At 37.1% G+C, this 24,134-nt stretch overlaps 1 protein-coding gene across 3 annotated transcripts in view; it reads left to right on the forward strand.

Moving 5' to 3' along the window:
* Positions 1–21,569: 21,569 nt before the first annotated feature.
* LOC150101220 (uncharacterized) overlaps positions 21,570–24,134 on the forward strand; it is a 530,669-nt gene continuing 528,104 nt past the window's right edge. For 2 of the 3 annotated variants that reach the window (XR_016549128.1, XM_090401188.1), the window contains exon 1: positions 21,570–21,620. The gene's annotated coding sequence lies outside the window, so the exon portion shown is untranslated. Of the gene's footprint in view, positions 21,658–24,134 lie in introns of all 3 variants that reach the window. The other variant, XM_090401189.1, reaches the window with a different exon arrangement.

Raw genomic sequence — 24,134 nt, forward strand, 5'->3', positions numbered from 1 at the left:
GAGTACCTCAAGGAGCTGTCCTATCTCCCATTTTAATTAACATATACACACGACATAAGCCAACTCCCCCTAAAAAGTAAAATCTTCCAGTATGCAGACGACACGGCCATAGTATCCATTCACGACAATGCAAATATCGCTTACACAAATATGCAACACGACATCAACCAAATCACTAACTGGTTAACTGAAAACGGCATATATAATAAACCCTGGAAAAACAAAACTAATGGTATTCAAAAACCCCCAAACCCTGCCCCTAGAAACTAAATATCTCACTATCCGACATTCACCCTCCTATACACAAAGCACTGAACCTAAATCCACAACCATCACACAGGTGAAAACAACACGTTATCTCGGACTTCACTTTGATGCTGATCAAAGTTGGAATAGCCATACAAACTACCTACATACAAGCTTAGGATAACAGCAAGCAAACTATACAGATTAAAAGACATTGCCCCAACCCACCTAAAAATACTAATCTATAAAGCATTATGTGAAAACATTTTAAGATATGCAATCACATCATATGCATTCTTCGCAGACCACAGACTTAACAGGTTACAATGGTTGCAAGATAAAATGGTAAAACTGATATTCTGGGAACAAGCCACACTTATGCAGGAAGCACGGACAAAACACAAAATATTTAAGGTGAAACACTTAGGCCACTACACAGTCATGTTAAAACATTACTTCAGCCCAACGTATAGAGTAACCAGAACAACATATCAAATAACAAGACCACAGTCAACAAACTAGATAACATATAAGTACAACAATCACTACGGCAAAGCCACCCGAGACTTCTGCGTACCTGACATGATAAACAAACTGCCATTCGACAACAGAAACCTAGGGACAGATAGAGAGTTGAAACAGACGCTATATAAATATTATAGCGAGAATGAAAATTAGAGCAATTCCTGTTTCTCTCTCCCCCCACACATGCACACACACACAAACCTATGAGAAACCCCCCTCTCAAAAACCATCACTACAAGAACACAAAGAAACAAACACACCATGTCTAAATCCAACCCTATTTGCAAAAAAAAAAGAAAAAGAAAAAGAAAAAGAAAAAAAAGTTAAACTGTAATAGCAGTCGAAGTCTTCCAAGCACGTACCAACAAACAGTAAAATCAACGCCTGGCTTGTGACCAGTATAGGAACATAACCATGAAACTGCCACCATCTATCATCTATTATCTTCCTCAGATAAGCTCTGCTAAGCTTCGAGGAAGAAAATTAACTTATATCTGTTATTCACAATTGTAATGTGTTATAAATATCATACATATATATATATATATATAATTATTACAGCATCTATGTATGCAATTTACCCGAGACATAAAAGAATAAATAAAAATAAAACTAAATAAATTATTATTATGTTTTTTATAATAATAAAATTATTATTATAATTTTTGATTATTCTATATTCAAAAATTCTGTATAATCTTTATTGTAAATATTAGAAGAACGTGTTGTAAATACATAATATAGAGGCAAAAAAGTATTTTTAAAAATTTTAATTGAAATCCAATGTAGAAAATGTAGCACGTTGTGCTGAATTCTGTAAAATTATAAGTTGCAATGTCACTCGAGATGTTTATTGTATGTCTAAATATTTTAGCAGATCAATAAAAAAATAAAAAAAATAAAATAAATTATATATATTTATATATATTATTATTATTATTATTATTATTATATAAAGGAACAGCAACACTCCTGGAAGACTTCACAGATCTAATAAACGCTGCATTGGATAAAAACAGAATAACATTAGTGGTATTCATTGACCTAACAAAAGCATTTGACACACTAACACATAAAACCTTGTTAACGAAACTTACCCATAGCGGAATTGGAGGTCGCCTACTCCAGTGGTTTAAAGCATACACGAAAAACAGAAAGCACATCACACGTATAGGACAGCTCCTTGCGGTACTCCACAGGTTACATGTACCTCTTTGCTGTGTGCTGATCCTATACGTGTGATGTGCTTTCTGTTTCACGACATAAGCCAACTCCCCCTAAAAAGTAAAATCTTCCAGTATGCAGACGACACTGCCATAGTATCCAGTCACAACACTGCAAAAATCGCTTACGAAAATATGCAACACGACATCAATCAAATCACTAACTGGTTAACCGAAAACGGCATATATATAAACCCTAGAAAAACAAAGCTAATGATATTCAAAAAACCCCCAAACCGTGCCCATAGAAACTAAATATCTCACTATCAAACATTCATCCTCCTATACACAAAGTGCAGAACCTAAAATCACAACCATCACACAGGTGAAAACAACACGCTACCTTGGACTTCACTTCGATGCAGATCAAAGTTGGAATAGCCATACAAACTACCTACATACCAAGCTTAGGATAATAGCAAGCAAACTATACAGATTAAAAGACATTGCCCCAACCCACATAAAAATACTAATCTATAAAGCATTATGTGAAAACATTTTAAGATATGCAATCACATCATACGCATTCTGCGCAGACTAAAGACTTAAAAGGCTACAATGGTTGCAAGATAAAATGATAAAACTGATATACTGGGAACAACCCACTCTTATGCAGGAAGCATGTACAAAACACAAAATATTTAAGGTGAAACACTTACGCCACTACACAGCCATATTAAAACACTACTACAGCCCAACATATAGAGTAACCAGAACAACATATCAAATAACAAGACCACAGTCAACAAACTAGATAACATATAAGTACAACAATCACTACGGCAAAGCCACCCGAAACTTTTACGTACCTGACATGATAAACAAACTGCCATTCGACAACAGAAACCTAGGAACATACAGAGAGCTGAAACAGGCACTATATAAATATTATAGCGAGAATGAAAATTAGAGCAATTCCTGTTTCTCTCTCCCCCACCACACATACACACACACAAACCTACGACAACCCCTCCTCTCAAAAAACTACCACTACAAGAACACAAAGAAACAAACACACCATGTCTAAATCCAACCCTATTTGCACAAAAAAAAAAAAAAAAAAAAAAAGTTAAACTGTAATAGCAGTCGAAGTCTTTCAAGCATGTACCAACAAACAGTAAAATCAACACCTGGCTTGTGACCACTATAGGAACACAACCATGAAACCACCACCCTCTGTCATCTATTATCTTCCTCAGATAAGCTCTGCTAAGCTTCGAGGAAGAAAATTACTAACTTGCAAGTATCTGTTATACACACTTGTAATGCGTTATAAATATTATATACATATAATTACTACAGCAGCTATGTATGCAATTCATCTGAGACATAAAAAAAAAAAAAAAAAAATTCTGTACAATCCTTATTGTAATTCTGTAAATATTATTCTTGTATGTAACTTATACTGAGACATAATAAAATGTAAAAAAAAAAATAAATAAATAAATAAATAAGAAAAAAAAAATAAAAAATAAATTATTGTTATTATTGAATTGTGTGTGTACGTTGCATTACTGCATTGTATCGTGAATTGTGTGCACATTGGTGCCAATCCAAATTTAGATAGTTTAAAAAAATGTATATTCATATTTATAAAATGTACTCTGCATTTTGTATATCGAATTTTTGTACTGTACAGAAAAGAGAATATGTTTTTCATTGTGTGTGTGCAGATACACTGTGTGACAGTAAACCTTATCATTTTCATTGTAAAAATAAATAAGTCGTTTATATAAAATAAACCTTATTGTAAATATTGTAAATATTATTATTGTATGTAATTTATACTGAGACATAATAAATGTTTAAAATTATTAAAAAAAAAAAAAAATTATTATTATTATAGTAGGCATACGAACGGTCGCACGGTGATATCGCTGCTCCAGTTTTTTATAGTTTTAAAGTGGTCCCAACTCCTGTTTTAAGTTGAAAGTGCTCCCAAGTAACCCTACTTATCACGCCGAAGACAGTGATATAAAATTCAACGAGATCGGCTAAGAAGAAACCAAATTTTGAAGTGTTGAAAAGGGAACAGAGAGGACCAGCGAAGAACAAAGGACGTCGCCATCTTTATAATCACGCCTCACTGCCTAAGGGAAGAAAGGTGAGTCATGAAGTGTATCAAATGCCTGGAGGAGTTATCGTCCAACGGAAATAATATAACTTGTACGAAATGCAGTAGGATTCTACACTTAAAATGTGCCGGCTTTTCAGAAACAACCGGGCAACATAAGTATGAACCCGATGTAACACGTGAGGAATGGAATTGTGTAATCTGCATGAAGAACAAAGAAACGCACGTAAGGCAGCCACCTACGATGCAGCCGATTATACCGGAGGCAAAATCAGATGACGAATTGAACAGACAAAAAAACGCAGGTGAGTCCTATAATTTAAACTCTTTAAGTATACTAATAGAAAACGGTCTAGTGACTATAAAAGCCAGCTTAGTAGATCTTGTGCAAGAACTCTTTAAGAAACAGAACGAACAAATGACAAAAAAATCTAGCGAATATGAAGATTTGGTAAAACATAATAATTTAGCAGTTATAGAAGTGTTGCAAACGGTAAAAGACATTAAAATGAGCATTAACGCACTAAAAGACAGGCAACACAATTTGATGAAAGAGACATCCGAACTCCGTCAAGAACTTCATTCTCTAAAAATACAATACGAACGTTTAAATCAGCAACAACATAAAAAAGATCTTGTCATAAACGGTCTTCCTGAAACTGCGCCTACAGAAAACCTCAGAGACGTGGTTTTAAAATTAGGCCATGTAATTGATATCCCCCTACAGTTTAACGACATTCAGACTGTAAATCGGATTCCTAGGAAGAGCAAAAACCAAGGCTTCCCACGACCTGCACCAGTCATAATTCGTCTTAAGAGCAAGTCCACAAGAGACAATCTCATAAAAGCCAGCAGGCAGAAAAAACCAGTTGCCAAGGACTTGAACGCACAGCAAGACAATACACCAATCTTCCTATCCGAATATTTAACACCATTCAACCAGAATCTGTTGTACCAAACAAGAAAAGCAAAAATGGAAAAAAATTACCAATTTTTGTGGACCAGAGATGCCAAGATATTCATAAGGAAGTCACAAACTTCAAAGCCGATACAAATTAAAAGCACAGAAGACATAGAAAGGCTGCCACTGTGAATAAAAAAGCCTCCTAAATAGTTCAAAAAGAAGCCCACAATAAAAAAAGAACGTGAACCATCAAGACAGATGCAATAACACAGGATATATCGGCAATTTCATTTTGATCCGACCTTTCAGGTCATTCATTTGACCTCCCAAAGATCTGCCTACTTCCAACACAGCAACCAAATCAATAACAAATATATGTATATATAATCAGTATCACCCTCAGATAAGCTAATTACAAAGCTTCGAGGGTGCAGTTGAGTTACATCCCAGTAGTAGTATTCATCTAACATTATTCACTTAACATTCTGTAATGAATTCTAGTAGTAAACAGAAAATGTGATAGTAATACTTCAGTTATATATTTAAGTTTAAAATTATATATTTAATTTACAATTTAAATTTAAAAATTATTATGATGTAAACTGCAACATAAGTAATATTGTTTAACTTGTGAGTCATTAATAATAAACACGATTACTATGATTATTATTAATGGTAATAATACACGCTTTTTACTCTTGTGTCAATGAGAAATTCTGCAAATGATAATGATATTAAGAGTAATTATAATTCTTACTGAACCATTTTCAAGAAAAAGATGCATTGTTGCCTAAATATTAGTATATTCATGTAATTATTTGAGAAATAATAAACTATAAAAAAAATAAAAAAAAATAAAAAAAAAAATAATAATAATAAAATTATTATTATTATTATTATTATTATTATTATTATTATTATTATTATTATTATTATTATATAACATTCTGTACTAAACCGAAAATATAATATGTGAATAGCCTAAATGTAAATAACAGTAAAGAGAACACTTTGTCAAATTAAAAAAAAGGGAAATAAATCTATATTGCGTAAAATAAAATGTAAAATGCAGCATGTAATCATATTAACTACTTTGTGTAACTGTGAACTATATTTGTAAACGATTACTGCGATGGCTAATATTCCATTATATGAATTCCATATTAAGAGTGAAAAGTGTAACGTAAGAAATTACAGCACTGTTGCCTAAATATTATAAAATATATGTCATTCGCTGAGAGGTAATGAAAAGTGAAAGTGAAGTAATGTACCGAATTGTACACATGGTTAGTACAGAATTGTAAAGTTGTAAAATTGTAAAGTTTCTTTGTTCATTGTTGCTGTCGATTTTTTTTAATTTTATTTATTATTGTGAAAAGTGAAATGAATGCATTTAGCATTATCTCTTGCATGTTAATAAAAAAAAAAAGAAGTAATTGTTAACGTGTACCGTGATAAAAATGAATTGTTAAATTAAAATGTAAATCACAAAATGCCAAAATAGCTATCTAATTGTTTAAATGTAAAACATTAACTAAATTGTTTTTGTTGGGATTACTATTAATGATTCTGCGAATTCGTTCTGGTGTACAAAAACTGCGACACCGTGCACTGGACAAAGAAAGGTGGAAGAGGATAGTGAAACAGGCATCAGACATCAACGGGCAGTGAGCCCATGATTCATGATGATGATGATGATGAGTTCCTTCTGGTTCTTCTCTTGACCTAAGTTTTTGGTGCTAAAATTTTTTGGGAGGTGTTTCTTTTTTCGGCTTAATAGTTCATTAATTATAGACCATGTTTCTTTCATAGTGGCACTGTATTCCGCAAGTTTCTGAATGTCATAGTCTTTTTACTTCTAATTTTAGTTGTCATTGGGTTTCTTATGTTTTCTTATAATGTTTGTAGGAGAATTTTATTGGATGACTTCTTTTTATTCTCTTCTATGGAATGACTTTTATTTTATTACAATGCTGTTTTATATATGGCATGGATTGTTTACCAGAGTGTTCGACTCTATACCACATAGCTGGATTAGAAAATGCTTAGAAATTTTTGTAGAGAGTAAAAGCATCAGAATATTCCTATCAGCTATCATATCTGCATGGAAAACTCGATCAATAGCCAACAGAGATCATTTGGACACAGTGAATATCAAGAGAGAAATTTTCTAAGGTGACTCACTATCACATCTCTTGTTCATACCACTACTGATTTCTTTAACAGTAATTCTAAAAAAAACTAGGTTTGGATATCAAACATCACAACAAGCAGTAAAATATCACGTTTGTTATACAAGGATGATCCTAATGTATAAGGAAAATCAACCAGAAAAATTGAATCACTGCTCAATATTTTCAGTGAAGAACAAGGGCGGTTCGTGCATAGGCACTGCAGAACTGCAGCACCCCCATTACTTTATTTATATTTGCTTGTAATATTTAATTTTATCATCAACAATCCCATATAATTCTCTTATTTTGTGAAAAAAATAATAAAAATCCATCTTGTAGCATTAAGGCGGGCGTAGGACGCTAGCAGCACTGTGTTTACCAGTGTCATATTGCAACACGCGCAAGCATATGCACGTCATAGTGAGATGCGAGCTATTAGCGAAATGCGGCACTTTCCGTCGCGTAGTTCCACTGTTGTCTATATGCATTTTGCGCATATAGACAACAGTAGTAGAGTGTTCTAAGTGCTTATCATGTTTACTGGTCTCTTTAAATATTTGGACATTACAATTAAAGACATAACATTTGTTATAGTTTTTATTTTAAAACGTTATTGGGGTTATTGACAATGTTATCGATAATAAACAAAATATTATTTACAATTTTATAATTAAATATTTTATTTAATATTATTAAATAAATATGAGAGCCTGTTTAGCTCAGTAGAAGTGGCGTTTGCACTCTACGGCGTTTGACCGCACGACGAAAGGCGTTCGAATCTAGTCGCCGACTAAAGGAACTTTTACTAAGCCTTTTCTCGACCGGTTCCCGAGTTAGTCGATCTCTGGCATGGGCTAACGGGTTTTTTCTCCCAGAACCTCGGGTTTTTCGTCCTGTAAACGCAAGAAAATCGGCCGTTGAACCCACACTATTTTCAGACATTAAAAATATTGTGTTAGGGTTAGGCACCACGAGATGGCGCCTTCTTCACTGCGTACAGATTAATTAGTGATAGCCTTGTGCCAGCTATCTCTGATTGGCTACCAGTGGAGATTGAACTGCCCACTCAGTCTCCAAAAGTTAGATAGAGCTAAACGACCTCGCCTACTCCCTATATAGGAGAACAAAAAAGGCGTTAGCTGATTTTTTTGAAATAAATATTATTTACAATTTTATTATTAAATATTTTTTTAATATTATTAAATAAATATTATTGACAATATTATCGATAATAAGCAATATTTTTCATGTCTTAATTTTTTTTATCATAATTTTGATATTTTATCCAAACACATATACACTGTACTTGCAGTGTGTATGTATATTTCGAAAAAAGTTGCAACACCTCCACGATTTCAAGCCATGAGTGAACACTGGTGAAGAATATAGTATTTGGACTTGAGAACAGCATTACAGTTTCAATTGTTCGAGGAGAAATGACACACAATAAAGGAATTGCAATTCCAGATGGAAGGAATATTAAAAAGTTATCACAGCACGAATCCTATAAATACCTAGTAATAGTTTATAAGTCAGGCGACATTTTGAATTCAGAAGTCAAAACGAAAACAGTTCTGAATATATGAAAATAGATAGCAAATTTCAAAAGTTCAAACGGAATGGAAGCAACTCTGTAACAGGGAGCAATACATGGGCCGGTGGTGTAATCAGATATTCATTGGTGATAATTGATTGGACACACGCCGATTTGGATGCAATTGATCGTTCAGTACGACAGTTAATGATATCGAGCATGTTTTGCACATGCATAATGATGTGGATCGTTTGTACATAGCCAGGAAAATTGAAGGATTTGGTCTTTTACAGGTGAAGCAAACAGTAAAAAATATAAAGCGAGAATGGAATTATCACATCTAGAGAAGCATAGAAAATATATCAAGCAAAGCTTATAAAAGAAAAAGTAGTGTATGTAGTAGTTTCAAACATGCAGTACAAAGAGAGAACTAGCAAAAATATCAGAAGATTGGAAAAATGAAGCACTCTTTATTTGGAACATATTCAAGGGCTTCAGCAAGGCTCAATCAAGAAAGAGAAGGTTTGATATTTGCTGGCAAGAAAAGGCACTAGAATCGAATGCAATAAAGGCGAAGATATCCGTAACGATAGCAAGTTCTTGCAGATTTAGTTCTTGCAGCAAGATTGCCCATAGAGATTATAAAGAAAGATATGGTCGGGGTAGCAGAAGCCATACACTGGAGCTTGAGCAGAAAATTTGGTTTCAGAAATTGCCAAATCCCTTGGGAACACAGTTGAAAAAGTTATTGAAGGTGAAAAGGATAAGGTATTGTGAGACTTTGAAATTCGGACATATAGACATTTTGAACGTAATATGCCAGACATCATTGTAGTCGAACAACATGGTGGTTTATTGTTGTTGCATACCTCGGAATAGTAGAGCAGAAGAAAAAGTGCATGACAAACTGACAAGATATAGAAATCTGGATATCGAAATTCCTCGACTTTGGAGCAAGAAAGCAATAACAGGTTCAGTTGTCATAGGAGCGCTTGGAGCCATACCAAGAACATTTATAAAACATATTGAAAAGTTATCTCTTAGATATAATATCATCTCAATTCCACAAAACTTCACTTTCAGCGCCATCTCACATTTTATGACGATATCTGGTAGATTCCTAGGGCTTTGGGTAACATTGAAACGTTGAAATCTTTAATTGGAATCATTTGCTAGTCAAAGATTTCTGTTTCGTGTTTCTTTTTGACTGAACTCTGTTAATCGAATATATAAAATACCCATATGCGGTCTAACCATAGTATTGTACAGATTAATCAAAGCATCCTTACTTCTATATGTCAGTGTTCTCCACATTTATTATTATTATTATTATTATTATTATCAGCATCAAAACATACCTTCTGAGTTGGTATCACTGGCACGTGCAAGCAGGGTTTTTTCTCCCAGAAACTCGAATTTTTCGTTCTGAGAAATCAAGAACCTCGACCATGGAGTCCATATTATTATTACTATTATTATTATTATTATTATTACGTTACACCTCCAGGGAATCAAAAGACTCATTGAGAGAGCGCATTTACACTACATCTCACAATCTCCACCACTCAATCCACCAACTACAGTTCTACACCAACTACTCAATCTACACCAACGCCATCTACTTCCTGCAACCACTACTAGTGTTTTCACAGACAATCACAACACCCACGCCCATAGCAGGATTCGAACCAGCAACCTTTTAGCTGGAGAGCAGATATGCTAACCACTCGGTCAACCAGGCTGGCCAACCATTTCGAGACATTAAAAAAATATATTGACCACGAGATGGCGACACTTGTTAGCCTTCTCTTCAGTGTATGGCGATCAGAAAAAAAATAATTCAGCTTACGCCTTTTTATTCTCGTATAGGGATTAGGCGAGGCCGTTTTAGCCCTATCTAACTTTTGGAGAGTGAGTGGGCAGTTCAACCTCCACTGGTTGCCAATCAGAGATAGCTGGCCCAAGGCTATCATTAATTAAGCAGCACAGTGAGGAGATATGGCTCAACAAGTGCCGCCATCTCGTGGTCCCTAATCCTAACACAATATATATTTTTAATGTCTGAAATAATGTCGGTTCTATTGTCGATTTTCTTGAGTTTCCGGGAGGAAAAACCGGAGTTTGCGCTAGAAAAAGCCCTGTTGCTCATGCCAGACTAACTCGGAAACCGTTCGAAAAAAGGCTTAGAAAAATTTCCTCTCGTGGCTGACTAGATTCGAAAGCAATTCTTCCTTCATGTAGTCCAGTACTGTGGGGTGCAAACGCCACATCCACTGAGCTACACAGGCTCTTTCCTCCCTATGATTTTCATACATAGGGAAGCGTTAGCCTCCCTATGTATGAAACAATGGACACAATTCATATCCGCAGCTACTTCCTTCACCTTAGAAACAACCCCGTTATGCCTGCATGTAAGGGTGCGAGCTGCATCCGAACAGAAGCCCATACTTTTTCCCCACTGGATCCATTTGGTATTATGTAATTATTGAAAATGTGAAATATTTCTTCTTCAGTTGTTTGGGATGACAAAGTTCTACAAAACAGAATATCGTCGTTAATATTATTATCATGCGCATATCATATATAGCATATTAACTGTGCATCCTTAGTCTGTTCTATTTGTAATGCATAATAATGTCCCTTCTTAACTCTTTCGAGTAACTGAGATTCTACGTCACTTGCCATTTCATTAATTCTGCGACCGACAATGTCATTTGGAAGAGGAATCAAATGAACATCTTTTACTAACTTGCCAAACATAGTTTTTACCACATCTTTATATCTGGAAGTAGTAAATTTTTCCTGATAGAATGAGGTTCCCTGTTTTTGCTATGAGCAAACTTAAGAGATGGGATGCTTCCAGTGCCTTATTCTTAATCTAATCCATAGCCGAAAGTATATCTTTCCCATGATTTAATGTCCCTAAGTGTCGCTGAAAAAATTTAATTGGCTTATTTTTCACATCAGAATGTTTAGTTTCTAAATGTCGTTGGAGTTTCGCAGGATTCATGCACTCGTTCGACAACACTTCATAACACAAAATATTGAGGATTTTTTGTTCACTTTCATCTCCACACCAAGTAAATCCCAATTCCAAATATGAACTGTTATATTTCCTACTGTATTTTTTCTTTGAACTGCTTGTTTCTTCTATTTTACTAGTATAAAATTTACTCGCCGTTACAACATGTGTATCACAATTAGGGTTGGCATCACCTGTTTCATTTGCTTTTCTTTTCCAAATCCTAGTTCAAAACTGGGTTAACTCATGACACACTTTGTCCAAGTATCACTTAGCACTTCTGAAGATATACTGAGCCTTAGTTGAAAAAGGAAAACCTTCAGTAATAATAATAAACAACAAGCAATTGGTTGTAATGTGGATAACACGTTTACTTCAAATCTGACAAAACAGCAAGAGGAGGCGGAAGCAATAAACCATATTGTTGTTGACTTCACCACTCTTTTATTACTCGGAATGAACATTCTGCCGCTATATGTTGGTGTTTTAAGTATCCATTTTATTTCAATAATTTTTACCTACTTATTCAATTTTAATTTGTTTTGTTTGGATAATTAAAAAAAAATATATTAATTTATTTAATTTAAGTTGCGGACCACCTGTCCCATCGTCGCGGACCACAGGTTGAGAAGAAGCACTCCTCTACAGCAATGCATTCCAATCACCTACCCCTCTCCATGCAAAGAAATCTATTCGTCACTCCCTTGCTCACCGTCTTATATAGAATCCAGGAAAGGCTTCTCGTTCTTCCCTTCTCCAGATATTTTATGAAAAATCTCATCCACGCTAATCTGGTAATTACTGCTTACCAACTTATATGCCTCGATTATGTCTGCCTCTTCCTTCTATCCACTATGCTCTATAATTTGCATCTCTCAATCTGTCCTCCTACTTCAAATTCCAGAGACCATTAACCAAATTAGTTAATTGTCTGAGAACTCTCTCCAGCATATCATTATCCTTTGATAATTTGGTGACCAAATCTGTGCACAGTAATCCATATGTGGCCTGATAAAAAGTCTTGGAGTGACACATCCTTACGTCTAAAGCCAGTGTTCTCTGCATCATTCCTTTAGTCTGCTCTGTTCTTCTTACAATTTTAGCAAAAGTTCAAGAAATTTTAAGTCGCTGTCCATCATCACTGCCACATCTTTCATCTCCTCCACCTCCTCTATGTGTCCATGTCTAATATCCATTAGTCATGTACTCTGCATCCCACCTTTCCTTCCCAAAATTTAAAACCTTACACTTTGCAACATTAAACAGACGTCTCCACACCCTCACCCATTCAGACAGTCCATTTAAATCCGCTTGCAAAGCTACATATGCTATACTTTACATAATCTGCCAACAACTGTATATCACCGGTTAAGCTCTTTTCAATCTTATTTAATACAAATTAAATAACATTGGCCCCAAAATAGATCCCTAGGGCATGCCACTGGTGACTTTCCTCTTCTGGGATATCACTCTCCCCCATACACAACCTGCTGATACCTATCAGGCAGCCAATCTCCAGTCCAACACACTAATCTAATATTCAACCCCATGTGTTCCAATATAACTACTAGTTTTACGTGTGGAAATCTACCAAATGCCTTTCTAAAATCTAAATATACTTCTGTACATGGATATCCCTTAAAAATTATATTCTTTACTTTGTTATAATATAAGTAAGGACATTGCTAAAACACACCTTCTGTTAGCAAACTCAAGGTGTCTATTAAAGGGAATTCTACTGTTTTCCACCCAGGTCTGAATTCTTCTGCTCACTAGCTCCTCTAACACCATGATCACAACTCCAGACAAGCAGATTGGCCTATAATTCTAAGCCTTAATCTTATCATCCAATTTATAAAGCAGAAGAATTTTGCATCTTTCCACTCTTGGAATCTGTACTAATCTAAGACCTATGTTTACAATGCACTTTAAAGCTATTGTCAACTTCCTGCAACACTTCAAGACACACGGTGATATACCATCAAGTCCCAGGGCCTTGTTGACATCAAATTTACTCAATTCCTCACGTAACTTCTGCTCACCATCAGTGGTTCCTCCACTCATTCCCACTGCTCTGAAGTTCTGCATAATGTTACAATCACAAGGATGGAATACTTTATTGAACTGCCATCTTTCCACTCTTTTAGAATCTGTGCTAATCTAAGACTTATGCTCATTTAACACCTCTACTATATCCTCCTCATTGTTTATTATTCTCCCATTATCACTGACAAACGTCATTCATATCAACATTATTCACTCCCATAATCATTCATCCATCAACTGGCTCCATATCGAAAAACTTCTAGGATTTCTTTTAGCGTCATTTGCTAACTGCTGCTCATACCACACTTTTGCTACCCTTACTAAATTAGTCTAATCTACCTTAATAATAAATTACCTAATCTACCTTCCTTGCTCTTCCAGATTGCACGCATCATTTCCACTTACTTATTTAATCCTCTGATCTTCGCAATACACTGTTGTTTCCTCTTCCAAATGCTTCCTGAGTACAGACCAAGCAGCACTGAATTCCTTCCCATGCAATTTCTCATTCCATGATATCGCTGCAAGCCGTCTCCAAAATTTTCCATAATCGCCCACTTTATAGTTCCACATATACCCCTTTCTCACCAAAGTCCTGATATGGCTGACCACCATCCCAGTGATCACTTTATGGTCACTTTCACCAACTGGAGGAAGATGTCACACTTCATTTACAACAATGCTTTCTGATGAGATAATCAAATCCAAGACCTTTCATGGATTTTATTATCTCATTCGATACACACGCGGGCACGAACACGCACATAAATGTTGCTTAGCAATAGTATTAACGTTGGAAGAAAATATGTTTACTGTTGAGTATTATTTTCGTTCATACATCGTTTGTAGAGCAAATGGTCTAAGCTTACGTTATGTTTATGAGCAGTTTGTTCATCATTTTCGTAAGTGTGGCACAAGCAATAGTGTCATAATTTTCTTAATCTACAGTTTCTGATGTACTGGAAGTGTTCTGCCGCAATGCAAATAGCCTTAGGGGAAACCAGGAACTATTATGAAAATCACGGGCATGTGCTGGAGCCAGTGCTACAGTCTCCAAAATGCAGTCAACTTCGAACGGCGATAAAATTTTGGGTACTGAGGCGGTCACACTACAGAGAATCCTCAAGGAGTTGGAAGTTTTTTCATACGTAATTCAGGTCAGTAAGTGTTTAACGCCAATGGATTACGCTGCACGGCGTGAATACTGTCACTCATGCTGAATGGCGTTCGCTATTCAAGCTCACTGTTACACCACCATCTTCAATGAAATAGGGCCTAATTATGCGTCGGAAACCGCACTTATGTAATAACCTTCTCTCTTTGAAAAGGTTTCTCTTGGACAAATTCTGGTCTAGAAACCAAGAAATCTGTAGGTTCGTCGGATCTTCATAGACATTGGCTAGCACTCGTGCTGGCTAATGTCTATGAAGATCCGCCCTCCCTCCATAATATTTGGTTCCTGGACGAATCGCATTTCCATCTTAGTAGTTATGTAAACAGACGAAACTATAGGTTTCTTGGTTTCTTGAGACATGAATTTTTCCAAGAGAAACCTCTTCATGGTGAGGAGGTTACTGCACGTGTGCATTTTCAGCCATGTCATAATTAGGCCCTGTTTCATTGAGGAGGGTGGTACAACAGTGAGCTTGAACAGAGAACGCTACATCGAAAATGTGTAGGTTTCGTTCACCCAGGATTTGCATGGGATGTGTCGTGCAAAAAATATTCATTTTCATGCACAGGTATTCCAACAGGAAGGAACAACCTGTCACACATCACGTGGTTATAAAGCGTATTTATCAGAACACTTCCCTAGGATGTTGATTTCGAGGTTCATAGAATTCCCGTACTCTTCACACGTTGTCTGTAGCATTTAGCAGGTCTGCTTTTCAGGTCAAATTTTTCCTTTTCGCAAGTGTTCATTTTTTTTTACTAATTGTTCTCTCATTATCTCTTTATTTATTTGGTGTTTTTTGTTACTAATTGTTGTTATTTACTACTAACTTGCTGACTCTAGTGGAGATATTCGGTTTTTTTCTTCCACTAGAGTGGGATTATTAGCCTTTCAGACTCGTTGACTAAGTTGATAACACTCTAAGTCCGTCGACTTAGAGTTTATTCTTTTTTTTCCCTATTTATTTTTAACGCAGAGCAAAAATCAGTAAATTTCTATAAGCCCACCCAAGACTAGAACACTTGGAATCGAAGTGCCTGGATTGGAGCAACCTAGAGTTCTAACTAAGACCCTTAAAGAGATCATTGGGAAACAGAATATCTACTTCTTTACTCCGTACGGGGGGGGGTTACTCGTAGTGGTCAGAGACATCGACTCGAGAGACAAACGTCTTGAGGGTTTCTCTATACAAGGGAACCATATAACACCAGTCATGGTAGGGAGTCAAGTGAAGACACTTAAAATTCATATGGAGTATATCCAAGCCGGTGGGGAAAGGTGAGCAATGTCAAACGAAGCATTTCTAAGCAAGATCTCATCGGTTCTCCAGAGATGTAACTTTCACCATGGACATGAAGTTTCCCGTGCCAAACTCAGTGAACATTAGAACAGCACGGATCATGGTTAACTACCCCAGAGTCCAGAGACAATGTTGCGTTGCGGCTCGGTTGAACATCTGGGAAAAGAATGTCCCCGAACCAAATACTTCAATTGTGTCAGTGTTGGACACATATCCAGCAGTGCTGTAACCCCTGCCGTAAATGCAGCAGTCCAGACCACCGGATCAGATCACCAGTTGCCCGCTACTCACCTTTGTGGAAAGAGCAGGGGAACCTATCAAGCCACTGACACTGCAACACCTTACCATGATTTCAGAGCAAGGTGACTTTCCTGAACTCCCCAAGACCACCATTTACGCAGACAGTCCTCTTGGAAAGATCAAGAAAGTAGTCACAACTGGCACCCCGTAGCTACTTCTATCGCGACAAATTCAGCGGCAACAACGGCACCGGAATTGAAGGTCAGCCGGAAAAAAACATCTGAGACGGAGCCGAAACTACTAAACCGGTAACTTCCATCGAAGCTATCGTCTTACCGGCAACAACATCAGGCGGTAAAACCGAGGACAAGACTGTTCCACCTGAAGCAAGCAACCCCTCCCCTGCAGTACACATGCATCTCGAAGAGGGGGAAAATAATCGACATGCCGTCCCCACCCATTCCCCCCCCACCCTCCATCCTTCAAGAGAAGACAACATCAAGGACAGAATCAAACGGTATACATGGTCGCAGTTCAATAATTTCACGTATAAGCCTCGGAAGAAAAATAACAAGCTTCAACAGCAGATACGAGTTTGAACCCTTGGCAAACTCGTGCTCCAAACTTGAAGCAAGCCTGAAGGGGGACAAATATTCCACTACCCCCTACATATATAATCACTACTTCGACTTGTAAAATACCTTAAAATAAAAGACTCAGACGAGATATAAACAACCAATGACGCCACCAGCCTTTTGCATCGTCTCGCTCAACATCAGAGACCTCCGATCGGCACTCAAACACGAGGTGGTGTGGAAATTGATGCTAGTCTACAACATCAAGCTATTGTTCCAGCAAGAAGCCTATTTCTACCACTTAAGAGACATGCAGGAGCATAGTCAAAAGTATTCCTTGACATCTTACTGGAACTTCGACCCAACACCATTTAGTGCCGGAGTCGGGGTACTTATGCTATCCCCTCCCTCCTAGGAGCCCTTTCACAAACTCCAAAGGGGATGCAGAATGAAGAACTCTCGCCATAGACTGGAAATACTGGGGCTGCACCACCACCAGGTTCCTTAACACCTGTGCACCGGCTAAAGCTCCTTCAAGACCAGCGTTCTTCCAGACTCTTAACAACTATCTCTATGGCGCCCATCACGTCATCATGACTTCAACTGTGTGGCGAACACTGTCTTAGAACCCTGTCATAGTAGGAGGGAACCCAGCATCAGGAACATCCGGCTACATACACTTGAAAGTCAAACTTGCTCAAAGAAATGCTCAGCTTGCTGATGTTTGGCGACATTTTAATCCCCACACCCATGACTACACATGGTGTGGCCAAGGAGTTGGTACTCGGCTAAACCGTTTTTATCTATCGTCATCGCTCCTTTCTAGAGTTGACACTGTAAGACACGTCAACATAAGCAACAACATCTCGGACCACAAAATGATTGCACTCAAGTACTATCATCTCAAAAAAGTGGAAATTGGTCTGGGTCCCTGTAAGTTTCCGACAGACTTATTATCCCTTTTTTTCAGCCCAGATTCACTATCTCTGTTCCATTTGGACGAAAATGTTGGTTGGGATTGGGGCAGTTGAGCGCAATTTAAATTCACCATCAAAAACAAAATGATAGAATGGGGACAAGAACGTGCCCACTTCCACAGAACTCGGCTCTGAGATCTCTACAAAGAAAGGAGGCTGGTTCATAGCCAGCCAACGGCGAGGAATACCATGTGACAACATCATCCGGAAATTAACATCGAAATAGACGCAAAAAAGCAAAGGCCAATGGAGGAAAGGAACTTCAAGATGAGAACACATATGCGCACTGAAGACAGCCCGTCTGTCGCCTTTTACAACAGGTGCTTCACGAAGTTCAGAGAGGAGAGAACCATCCTTTCCATCATGGGAAGCAGCAACATCCTGAACACCACTTCTGACATCCTGCAAGCCTTCCAGAGGCACTACAGTGAACTCTACTCAGATAACAGTGCCTCTCTGGACTACTCCTCTTGGAACATCCCTACCCTCCCTGTATACACTATAGCGGGGTTGGATTCTCCTTTTACGGCGGCCGAAATAACAACAGCCTTTAAGCAATGCTCAGCCAAGAAAGTGCCTGGTGTTCAGACGGACTGGGGACAGAGTTCTATCGTGAGGCATGGGACTTCATACTTCCAATTCTATTGGTGCATTACAACATCTTTCTTACCACCGGAAACATGCCAGGCGAGTTTGAGGAGTTCCATACGGTTTTCATCCCCAAGGCCTACAGGAGTCTCTCGCTGATCAAGAACTAGCGTCCAATTAGTCTTTCCAACACCGACCACAAGATCCTGGCCCGAGTCATTAACAACAGACTCGAAGCAGAGATGTAATATATCATCAACAGCATCCAAGTGTATCGTATCCCAGACAGATCGATAGAATTTAATCTGTACCTCATCAGAGATCTGCTCTGTGTGGTATCTATCAAGAAACATCCAATGGCATTGCTTTCAATTGATTTCAATCGAGCGTTTGACAGCGTCTGACACTCATATTTGTTCTACATCCTTCAAGACGGCATCAGTAGGGGCTTCCTTTCCATTCTCCATGAAGGCTACAACAACAGCTCCACCCACCTCCAAATTAATGGATACTCATCTGATCCCATTACCATCCAAAAAGGAGTCGAACAAGGATGTTTCCTCTCCCCCTTTCTTTTGCTCTGGTCCTCGAGCCCTTTGTATAGGCCGTAAACAACTCTCGTGCCATCAGAGGAATACGATTTCCGCTCACCACGGAGGAGCCCAAAATAACAGCCTATGCAGATGACATGGCTGATACTCTTAGGGACAATGACTCCATTAGGAATCTTTTCAAGATCCTGGAGCGATTCAGTGTCAGGACTAAAATCCAATCCTGACAAAACTCAGCTAAAGACGTAGAGTTGGGAATAGTTAACATCCCACTGAGTCTAGTGGGATGTTAAAGTCTAGTGGGATGTTAATGGGGTCTTCCTTAGGAAGACCCCATTACCATCTTAGGGGTACCATTTATGGTGCAGCCTGGAGTCGACGAAGATCATCTCATCGCCAAGATCGTCGACAGCCTCAAGGACTAGAAAATCGAACCCCTGTCACTTTCCTGCCCAGGCCACATTAATAATAAAGTGTGCCCAGTGTACCATATGTTGTCAACATTATAGATATCTGGGAACATCAAGAGAGCTGGCTCTAAAGGAAAACTTAAAGTTCTTCTGGGACAACTTATGCCTGGAAGTGCATACTAAGACTCTTTATCCTCCAGGGAAGTGAAGGGAATTTGGTCTCCCATTTCTCAAAATATGATAAGTGATAATACCACATTCCATCTGAACAGGATACTGCAATCTAACCATCTTAGCAGTTATCTTGTTTGGTATTACTTGGGTTCCAAGCTTCCTCTCTTTGAAATTCCAGCTCACCAAGGATCCAAGGCAGAATACTACAACCAGCTTTGCCAGACTTTACAGCAAACTTCACTCTTCAGGTATAGACATCCCCAACAGCAAAAAATGGTACAATGCCATCTTTGACCATTTTCGCACCGAAGTTCCAGTTCAAGGGACCGGCAACAGCAACATCCTCTTCAGTCACCTCTTCAGCTGACGAAAGGACCTGGAATGAAGGATAACATATCACAGCCTTCCAGTCAATTTCAACATCTGGTTGTTCCACAACACCTGGAACCCCTTCTGTTTCTTCTGCCCAAGTGTGGACAATGTGGAGCATGCCTTCTATCATTGCCCAGTCTCACATAACATCTGGAGGAGGCTAAGCGACATGCTCCTCATCCATCCTTAACACAGGACCAAGTCATCTTCCTGCAGTTCATACCACCAACAAACAACACGAAGAGGTTACTAATATTTGTGATCAATGAGATCAAGTATTATATCTGGAAGGTGAGGAAAACACATACTAACAACAGCAATCCTCTGAGCTGGACAGAGATCTCTCTCGGATCGTGCTGTATTGTTTTTCTATGGGGCTACATGACGTTTCCTGATGATCGAAAAAGAGACTAGTTGAGCAGAAATGCAAGAACATCTGGTGCTCTCCTCCGATCCTATGCAATCTAAGAGAATGAGCGCTGAAGTTCATACTGCTCTTACTATAGGATCAATAATGGCATATTAGTTTTGGTCCTAGGTCTTCCATGGGGGATAACTTGGATGCGAACCTGGTCAGGGAAGGCCAACTCTAGGTGGTTGACCCAAATTGGGTTGATCACCCAGGCTCTGGTTACCCCAGGGTTGTCCAGAAGACCTGTGAGGCTGAGGGTGAAAGAGTTAAACATCTGAGTGCTCTGAGCTTGTTAGATGAGAATTATTAGCTGAGGCCTATTTTTCTTCTTCTTCCCTCCTATCCACCCACCCTTCCAATCCCATTCCTTACCTCTCCTATTCCTCTACCCCTCACTCCACCTCAACCTCGCTGTCATACCCCTCACCCCACCTGAGAGGCATTCTGACCCCTTTTATTTTTCAATAGGCCAATGATGAGTTTTCTTTACTCTTTCACTCCTGATCTCGCATCTCTTGATGCCTTCGTTTGTAGCATGTTAAAGGAATGGATACTTCATCATGACCAGCCTTCAAACCTTGATGCACTTAAGGGATAAAATAACACGTTATGTCCAGCAGATGTCCCAACCCTTGTTCTGCAAGATATCAGAGAACCTTCGCATGCGCTATGAAACCTGTCTTGAAAGGCAAGGGGCTCATTTCGGGCACGTATTCTACCTTCGTTTCGACCTAGATTCCACCGATAGTTGTGGATGTACATATCACCACGTGTAAACATATATTTCTTTGTTAATAAACCCGTTAAATCCATAACATATATATATATATATATATATATATATATATATATATATATATATATATATGGTAACGATATTTAGGGATTAAAGATAATCAAAGCTGAAATAGTGAAGTAAATGATGACAAAGCTGGGTGTTTTTGTTTAATATTTCAATAATACAGAAGCACTTTTATGTTGAAGATCCATGTTCCTGGACATGCGTAGATAAGTGCGCAGGCAACTAAAAAATTTACTTGCGTCCTGTGTTGACAGTTTACCTTCGTATAGTGATTGTGAGCGTTAAGTAGGTTCTCGAGTAAGTGTTTTACAGCATTTAAAGTTATTCAAGCAAAGTAAGATGTGTATAGCTTTTTATCAGATAACCACATAATAATCGCACGCAGTGCTTATTGACGTGAAATTACAGAATGAAAATCGTAACTAATATCAATCGTCATCGAACATTATGGATATGGTAGTAGTTGGGACAGCTGGCTGTTAACCTCGGGGAAGTTGAACTAAGTCTAGCAATAATCTTTATCCTTAGGCTTACACACGTTTACTCAGAAAGGGAGGAGAATACACTTTGCTGAGAAGACGTTTTACAAACTGTGTTAAAAATTCACCAGTCTCTGTATTTATTTGTGTACAGATAATGGGAAGTTTTATTCTAGTGATCGGGTGAATGTTAAATAAAAACATAACTTGGAAGATAATAATTTGCTAAAGATAATGTTTTTTAGCAAATGATACCATTTACATACCCTATACATAATTAGTTTTTCCTTGAGGGATTTATTTATAGTTTTATTTTTGATGACTAAAAAATTGTAATGCTGAACTTCAATACAGTAACAAAAAAAAAGGCTACTTCAGCATCATTATACATGTCTTTAATTTGGATTAATGAATTGAATTTTTCGTGAAAGGCCCTTAATAAATTTAATATTTTTAAAAAATTTAATGGATCCTTAGCTTTCGTTTTTAGACACCTGTTATTTGAACAAAATGCAGTCAATGTTTTATGATATTGCTTTCAGTAAGGTAGAATTTTTTTACAATGGAGCAATGTTTTGTGATAAACTGTGCACTTCTATGTTTTACAGAAAACGAAGTGGAGAAAAAGTTCAGCTGCCATTTTTCGGAAGTTATTATTAGATGATCTTGGAAGGTTTTGGCATTATGTCCGTATCATTGACGGACATGAATTCTGCAAATGAGTGTGTGACATTCAAGTTGATGTAAAAGAAATTTTGGATGCATATTAGAATGCAGTCAAAACCACCAACAAGCGTATGCATGTGTGTAACATAATTCACACATAATATCCTAGTTAGCTAATATGCTAAACATGTCCTAAACAGTTCTAGGAGATATCTCAGATATATTATGAGCACTATGTATATTTTAACTAGTCAATTAATCCAACTCCCTTAATCTGGCTATATTTTTCCACCTCTTAGACACTGTTGTTTTATATACATATTTTTCAAATAAGAAAACTGGAATGCACTGATTATTTTAATCTTGTTAGCACATCTAAATTGATCTTACTGGATAAAATCTGGTATGCTTAGCAGTTATTTTTTTTTAAAAGAAAAGCAAAAAATTACTTCATATTTATAAAAAGAAACTTTTGAGCATCTGAATTGAATATGCAAAATGCTTTCAGCATGAAAAAAAAAAACTCTTTTTTTTTTTTTTTTTTGCCTATATATTGGACAAAATAATTCACCATATGTTAGTTACTTTTACTAATGCAGTAACACCATTAACTGACTGAGTAAATATCATGACTTAAATGTAAGCATAAAAAAAAGATTGTTTTTTTGAAATGTTCTTAATTGATAAAAGTATTCAAAAATGCTGTATTGTTTCGAGAATTCTGATATGTGACATTTGAAAATAAATTTGTGTACCACAGAGGAATATTTTGAAATTTTTACCTTAATGAATAAGAATTATTTAACCTATTTTACAGTGCCATTTCACTATATGAAATTGAAGTCAATTTATTCTCAAGAATCTATAAAATGTTGCACAAAATTGGCTAGGATTCTTTTATGTAAAACACTGAACATTGAATACAGAGTGAAAATTTTAAACATTCATGAAAATTACTGCTGAAACATTATATTGAGGGGGATGATTTTTTTTTATAATACTGAATTTATTATTTAATTACATATTTAAAAACATTTTAACATTCCATACATTTTTGCCCCACATTTGACATATATGGCATTACTGTAGTAAATGATTGCTATCCTGCATCTTTAGGATATATGAATATATTTTACTTTAGAGGGCAGATTGACATTTAAACATGTACTCTGAGTTTTGGATAGAGATTTTAAAATATAATCAAGTCAAACCTTGTTTGACCTGCAACTGTTTGCCTCATCAAAATACTGCCGAAAACGTTTACATTATACAATTCTTTACTAATTCTCCATTTATTATTTTCATTTCAAACAGAAATTTTCCTTATGCTCCTCTGGTATTGGACAGCAACTTAAGTTTTTTCAGGTTTCGTGGTTGGTTCTTAGTTAACAGCATGGAAAGAATAATAATATACCTGGGATCAAAGCTGGATAACCAGGTATACTAGGGTTAACAAGAGTTATGGAACATGGGATTAAGAGATTACAATTGAGGAGATATAAAGAATGGGGTAAATCTCAGTAGTACAAGGATTAGAAGGCACAGGGTTAGCAGGTGATGAGAGTAGTGAGGAGGGAGAAATTACCTTGAAAAGATTAGCTGATGCATCACAATGAAATTCTAGGGAATTCTGCAGGTGAATATGTAACACTGACTTAAGCTGCAA

The sequence above is a fragment of the Typopeltis vanoorti genome, chromosome 12 (assembly GCF_054136105.1).
Source record: "Typopeltis vanoorti isolate ZY-2024b chromosome 12, IOZ_Tvanoo_1.0, whole genome shotgun sequence".
NCBI lineage: Eukaryota > Metazoa > Arthropoda > Arachnida > Uropygi > Thelyphonidae > Typopeltis > Typopeltis vanoorti.